This window comes from Manis pentadactyla, chromosome 1, assembly GCF_030020395.1.
Source record: "Manis pentadactyla isolate mManPen7 chromosome 1, mManPen7.hap1, whole genome shotgun sequence".
NCBI lineage: Eukaryota > Metazoa > Chordata > Mammalia > Pholidota > Manidae > Manis > Manis pentadactyla.
The window spans coordinates 202,058,869-202,066,900 of NC_080019.1; positions in this window are offsets into that span (position 1 = coordinate 202,058,869).

The following is an 8,032-nucleotide window of genomic DNA, read 5'->3' on the forward strand; positions in this document are numbered from 1 at the left end:
TTGTACATAGAATAAAAAACAAAAACAGAAAGCTTCTTTAATGCAGTATACAGGACCCCTGCAAAATCTTCCTCTATCTCTCTTTCAGCCCCTGTCCTCCTCATTCACTGGACCCAGCCCCACCAGCCTTCTAATTTTATAACATGCTATGCCATGTTCCACCTCATAGCCTTTGTACATGCTTTTCCACCTGCATTGTTCTTCCATCATTTGTCATTTGGTGAATTGTTACTCATCCTTCACATTTTATTTTTAAAGCCACTCCCTCAGAAAGGTCTCTCCAAGGCCCTTATATAAACCATTTCCCTCCATTATTCTCTCTCAGAGGGAGGGAAGGGACCTTGCAAGGAGCACACAGATGCCAGGGACCTGCTCATCACTCTGGTGATGGAGATGTAGCGTTAGGGAGGGGCAGCATTTCCAGGAACTTTGAGAGCTGTCTTCTATCTTGACCCCATAACCCCCTCTAGCTAGTGCTTAGTTTCTCTGCTTCTCTAGATAGCAAAAGCCTTTTTAAAATTATATTCACCTCATGTCTCCAAAATTGCTCTCCTCCCAATGTAAAAATCAGTTTTTTGTACCCATTACTGCACTGAAACTGTCCATCAGGTCCAGCAATGACTTTCAAGCTGCTGAATCCCATGGTCAGTGGTCACCCCTCATTCTTTCCTGACTAATCAGCAGCAGTGGGTACTGCTGTCAATTCCTTCTTGAAGCCTTGGGGGCCGCCTTGACTCCTCCCTATATCTAATCCATCAGCATCATAAGAACTGGTCTCCCTACTTCTGCCCTTGGCTTCCTGCAGTCCTTTCCAACCCCGCAGTCTTAGTGACCTTTAAAAAAGTGAGTCTGGTCATGTCAGTTCCTGCCTCAGAAAACTCCAGTGACTCCCATCCACACAGAATAATCCTAAGTCCCAGCAACAGTGCACAAGGCTCTGCATGATCTGCCCCCATCACTCTCCCCTCATTACCTACACCTGTCCTCTCTCCCTAGGCTCCAGCCATACTGGTTTCCCTGACATTCCCTACATATACCAAGCTTACTCCTGCCTCAGGGATTTGCACTGTTTCTTTCCTGCCTGCCCCCTTTATTTCTTCAAATTTCTGCTCAAATGTCAGTTTCTCTGACCACCCTGTATCAGCAACAACCCTATGTCCTCAGAATTTCATATGCACTTCATCTGCTTTCTTTTTTTTCAAAGTACCTATCGCCATCTAACACTCTGTATATTCAACATTCTATTTTCTCTGTACTCTGTATTCTCTACATTCTATATTCTTATTTGTTCATTATCCATTTCCCCCAACTAGAACATGAGTTCCGTGAAAGTGGAAGCTGTATGTCTGGTTCACCTCGGTAGCCCCATGCCTGGAACAGGGCCTGCCACAGTAATGAATGAGGCCGTGCTCAATAAATATTTATAAACTAAATCAATGAGTAAGTGAATTTGAATTTACCTTCATTCCCATGTGGAGCTCAGGGACATGTGGAACTCATCAAGTAATTAGAGTTGTGAACTAAGATTCTTTTTTGTTTGTTTGTCATGAAAGTATTTTGTTTGTTACTCTAATGATGGGGATAAACAAACATTCATATATTTAATATTGCAGCTTGTTTTGGACACCACTATGAAGTATGTATGGACCACAATTAATTCTAAGAACATCTTTACTCCTCAGGCTTTTAATTTTATTTATTTTTTATTTAGTAAGTGTGTTGATTTATCATGATGCCGTGCTTCCGTGAGATTTTTATGTGTAGTATGACCTCAAAGACAAATGATGTTTTCTTTAGAGTCATACTTTAAACTGAATTTATAATGACCTTCACAATAATGTCAGGCATATTACCTTTGGCTGAATGAACTTCAGCGAATTGGATTAAAAACTCCAACATCATTAGAAGTAACTACTTTTCTATTTGAATCATGTAATGCCATTGATATAAAACTATCATCCTCTAATAGTTTGCAACATTCTTCTAATGGAAACAATGCTTATCATTGTCATTTTATTTTTCATATGTACACAAGAAAGCCTGATACTGGAAATGAGTGAAATTATTTTTTAAAAATATGGACATTTGATATGAATGGAAAGTCATGCTTCAACTGGGATTTTTAAAGCAATAGCTCATCCCTGACTCCCTCTTTATATGTTTTAAAGGCAGAGAAGTAAAATATTCACACCCTCAAAGATACTGATGCTCCTTCTCAAAGCCTGGTCCTGCTTGCTTACAGGGGTAAAGGCACCCTTCTCTTACTTGGAGGCCTGAGTCTCTGGCACTGTCTCCCTGTATGGCTTCGAGCAAGTCTTGTCCTCTTGCTGGGTCTCATTTTCTCCCTCTGTGAAGCCTCCAAAGTCTTCCAGCTATGGCGTTCCATGGTTTGTTTCCACCTGGGAAGATGGCCGTGGCACTCATGTCTGACCTCACTGGGAAAACATGTCAGATAAGCAGGGTCTGCTATCTCAGCAACCTTCATCTTCACCTCCATTTCTTCACGTGAAACCCAACACCAGAGTTTCTGGGACAGCCGCTCTCATTGATAAAGTGTCCCGTAACTTCTCAATGAGCCCACACAGTATAACTGTGATGATAATGGGCTATATCTGGCTTCCCCGGAATCCTGCCCATGTTCCACACAGCGCTGTGGCTATCGGTTATCTGCTGAGCATGAATGACCAAAGGCAGAAAAAGCACAAGGAGCCGGGGCTGGTGAGAAGTGGAAGTGATTAATTCATGTCGCATGCTCCAGCACTGGTCTCAGCAAATGATAGGCAGGATGTATGTTGACAGCTGCCGTGAAGTTCACACCACACCGTCAGCACTCTGCAGGAAACAGATGACTTCAGGGCAGCTCTCAAGCTTGTTGACAGCTCAAGCTTTCTGATAAAGGTGTCAGAAAATGAAAAGGACAGTCCTAGGAAGTCGAGAGTTTCCTGGCCTTGGAGGTGTTCTTGTAGAGGAGGATAACTGATGGGTAGGATGTTGTAGAAGAGATTGCAGATGCATTGAGCTGGGAGGCCATGCCTGTCCCGTTCTCCGTGATATCATCATAACGTAGCACAATACCTTTCTTCCCTGCCCAGGGGCTTGGGCCAATGCTTCTCTATCGGGCACCAGTTAGGGCCATGGGAGACACTGGAGCAAAGGGGAGGTAGGTGAGCAAGCTAGGATAACCCTTGGAAGAAGAGCCAGTACCCAAGTGTCAGGAAGGGGCCAAATCCAGAGATAATCAGAAAGAGAGAGGAATTCAGGATAGGGAGATAAGAATTCACAATAACGATGAGATAAAGTGAAAACCAGTCAAGATCAAATAGGATTGGAGGACAGAGATATTAAGTGGTCACTTTTATAAACCTGACAGGGTGTGATGCCTGGTGCACTGGCCGGCTTTAAAAATGTCTAAAAGTGGGGTGCTCACTAAGTTTTGCTCATAACACTGCACAGTAGAGCACAAGTGAGCCTCTGTTCATGAAGGCCAATTCAGAAAAGGTCAGAGATGCTGAAGGGTCACTCTCCCCAGTACACACACCTAATATGAAAATACCTTTCTTAACTCCCTTGAAAAAATATAGTGTTCTAATTTTGATTACCTAGTGTATGCAACATCAACTAGAGAGTTGGTATTGCTTTTAGTTACTTTGACATTACTTTCTAGGTACATTTGAGAAGAAGCCATAAAATGACAGCTTTTTAATCTTTCATCTCAATATAGCCCAAGCGATAAGCTATGTCTGACCCATGTGGTCTGTGCACATGATATTATCTGTAGAATTTCATCAGTTGAATTGCAGCAGTGGAGAAAGCATTTTAAACCATATGGTTGCATGAGGAGTTCACAACTCTAATACCATGTACTCTGCTTATTCTCTCAACAGCCCCACCCTTAATCTTTTTCACTTTGATTTACATGTAGTTCTCAGGCCAGAAAGAGCACTTTTAGGGCCTTTAGCTCTAAGTTCCACAATACTCCCATCCTACCCTGCCGCAAAAGCTCAAGTCCCATTGGGCTTTGGCATCTGTCTGAAAAGATCGTGTTCTCTCTTTCTACCCAGAGTGTGTCATAGGAGAGAGCTTGCCCTGGGTGGGGTGATTTGAGGAAACTGGATGACTTCCCAGCCTCTCATGAGTCAGGTGTTCATGGCCTCATTCTTTTGTTCAATGTGAATTCCTGGAACATAACCCATTTTCTGATATCAATGCAAAAACACCTCCAGTGCCAAGTGGTGTCCTTTGGGGTCACATCAATGGACCCTCCAGGCAGCCTGCTCTTCAGAATGGAAGAGATGAGCTGGGAGAGGCAGGCAAGAGTTCATTTTTGCAGGTCCTTTGGGGCAATGGTGAGGGGTTTGGATTTTGAGCAATAGGAAGTTATTAGAGAGTTTAAAGCAGTGACAGGCTATGATTTAGCATTTTTAAAAGATACCTCTGTCAGCAGAGTGGCTAAGGGAATGAGAGGATGAGGGGAACTGTGAGGAGACTACTGAAGTATCCATTCACTTATTCTTTCATCCACTGTCCATTGTCCAAATATGTGCTCCATGAGCATAAGGCACTGGGGATAAGTTTCCAACCTTCCTGGAGCTTATGGGGGGAAAAGGACAGTTACAAAGTAAATAAAGAAGGAGATCAGTTTACACTGTGATAAGTGCTAAGCAGAAAATAAAACAGGGTGCTGTGATAAAGAGTGACTAGGGAGGGAAGCGATGGTCACATTAAATGGTTGAGGGGATGGCCTTTCTGAGGAAGTGACATTGTGCTGAGACCTAAAGAATGGGAATGAGTGGGTCATGTGAAAATGTGGAGTGGGGATGTGGAGAGTGTTCTAGTCAGAGGAAACAGCAAGAGCAAAGGCCTTGAGGCAGGAATGAGCTTGATGTGTGACTGGGGGATGGGGCGTGGTGAGTGAGGACCCAGTCCCAAACAAGGGTGAGAGGTCAGCAGGGGGTAGCCCAGGCAGCTCCTTAACACCCAGGGTGAGGAGTGTGGATTTTAATCTGCAGGGATGAGGAGCCATTTCAAGGTTTTGAACAGAGAAACCAATGAACGGCAAGCCATAACCCACAGGCCAAATCCAACGTGTTGCCTGTTTTTTTGTAAATAAAGTTCTTTTGGAGCCCAATCTTGCTCCTTTTTTACACATTGTCAGTGTCTGCTTTCACCCTACAGTGGCAGAGCTGAGGAGTTGTGATAGAGACCACCTGAAATACTTACTCTGTGGCCCTTTACAGGATAGTTTGCTGATTCCTGATATAACTGGTGTTTTTAGAAGGTTATTCTGGCTTCCGTGTGGGTAGCATCATGGTGTAGAGCCACAAAGCTACTGCAAGACACAGAGGAAGATGAAGCCTCTTCTTGACCTTGGTCCCTGTTGGCTGATGTTTTCTCCAACCTCAGAAAGAGGGAGGCCATGGCTTGGCCTGGTGGGCTTGCCTCTTTGGGTGCACACTGCTCTAAAGATGGAGAAAGTATCTGCAAGAATGCGTCCTGGTGCACTGTGGCCAGCAGAGTAGACCCTGCTTCTCCTGGTGAACTTGGCAAGAGGAGTTCATCGCTGCCTGTGGGGCCCCCGCCCAAACCGTGGCTGCCTGTCTTTTATCTGCGGCACCTCGTCACCAATCTGGGGCTTAGAGACAGCATGGGCCAAGCAGCTGTTTCCCATTACCTGCTTGTCCCATTTCAGCAGCCCGTTGTGACTGCCAAACATGGCCACACCACTCCCAACAGAGAGCACAGACACTGTGAGAAAGGGATCTCATTTCCACATTTTAGGGCAGATTGGTTTTGTGTTGTTTCTTGAGAAAAACATCAAATAAGTAAAATAGCTGAGCACTGTGTTAGAAATCTAACCCCAGACATCTGGGTTCTTTGCACCAGGGGAGCTTATTTTCATTCCTTTGGTTGTAACTGATAAATAGTCAGAATAATTGCATTAGTACATTTTTTAGAAGGAAAACCGTCCATGTTACATGAAATGGTGAAGATAAGGGCAGGGACAAGAAGAGAAAATTTGGGACGGCAGAGCAGCTATTGTCAATTAGCTCACTATTGGTGGAAGGTCAGAATGTACTTCAAATCTGTTTCAACAAGCATTTATTGAACACCTATTCTTTGCCAACCACTGCTGGGTGCTAGGGGATCTGAGTCAAACAAAATAAGTTCCCTGGGGAACCTGGGGAACTGAGTCAAACAAAAGAAACTTCTGGGGCCTTATATTCTGGTAACAAATACAACAATGGTGGGATGACAAGATAACAAAAGCAAAACACTTGTAGTAGCTCTTTGATCCCCACAACATCCCTCTAACATAGGTATATATTATCATTCCAATTTTAAACTGAGACTTGAAGAGTAAATGAAGCCATATTCATTTGCCATTAGAGCCTTTTGTTGCTCCTTAGATTGGTAGAACTAGATCAATTAATGTAAGTTCCATCAAGGTAGGCTTTGCCTTAGGAACAAAAGGAGCTACTTTGGAAGGTGATGAGCTGTTTGTCAATGGCAGTGTGTAAGTAGAGGCACATGGAGGCCTGGCTAGATCCAGAACCTCAGAAGAGATTGTCAGAAATTACTGTCTCTCCATGTCTTGGCTCTACTTTCCCCTCGATTGGATTCCATATCAAATAGGTCCTTCCCCACTAGTGGCCAGGGTGCCCCCAGCAGCTCCAGGCTAACATTCTATCTGCTTAGTAGCCTCAACAGAAAGAGGGAGTCTTTTCCCAATAGTTCCAGCAAAAGTCCCAGGATTTACCCTGACTGGCCTGGCTTGAGTCACATGCCCATCTCTGAACCAATCCCTGTAGCCACGAATGTGGGACTCTCATTGAGTAAACTCACCCAACCATACAGACTGAGAACAGTCCTCAGCCCTCATCTCAGGAGGTCCCCCAACGCTGCTCTCCCCAATGACACAAAAGCACCAGCAATTTTGGGTCTTTGGATGGGAGGTCCTGGTATCCAGCACAATGGAAGGAGGGTGGATTTGGAGATCAGTGGGCTTGACTGATCAATCCCTATGTGACTCTGAGTAAATACTCTCCTCTCTTGGAGCTTCCTTTGTACAATGGACATTCATGGAGCCTTCCTTGCTGGCTGTAGGCTTGATTAAACTGATGCTCACCACAGTGCTTGGCCCAGGAAATGATTCCCAACATTCCCAGGGAGGGATTTATGTGAGAGGGAATATGGGCAGGACCAGGATGCAGGGGTGGGTAAGGTGTGGGTGGGGGGCCAGGGATTGGCCAGGCTGATAACCATGAGGCCAGGTCTGATTGTACGATGGATGATGGGTCTCCATATCGAGCTCCTGGGATAGAGGCCATTCATTCGGACAAGAGCTGTTTGTAAAACCCCAGTCACGCCTATTTGCCTCCCCAGCTTCTCAAACTCCAGCCAGATCACCAGAAAGCAACATTCCCAGAATGAATTGGCTCAGCTCCTTGCAGAAATGCTGCCAGAAAAGGACAATTAGCTATGGGATGGATCCTTTGCTTTTGAAGGGGTTTGCATTAGAAACAGTTGAGTAGGAGGAAACGCACATTCAGGATCTTTATGTCACCATTAGGAGTGGCAGCAAGTGTGAGACTCTGCTGCCAAGCTGCCTGCATTTGAATCCTGGCTCTGTTGGTCACAAGCCATGTGACCCTCAGCAGGATCTGTTCTACAGTTTTCTCGTCTGTAGAACAGGGGCAATGAAGACAAAAGTTATATCTGCTTCAAAGTTGTGTTGTAAGGATTACACAAGTCATATATTACCTCAAGCTGTTTTTATGAGTCAAAATATGGTTGTTGTTAGCAATTTCATATAGTTCAACCTTAAGTTCTTGACCCAGAGTAAGTGTTTAACTATTGACTATGCCATCTGTGGTCCTCACAATAATCTTATGAGAAGGGTGCTCCAGGCAAGAAACTTACAAGGACAGGACAAATTCCTAGGCTGGGTTTCCAGAGACAGGTGAATTTTTGTTATTTATTATACCTACCGCCATGGGGCATTTGTTATATCCAAGACATCTCACTAATGAAT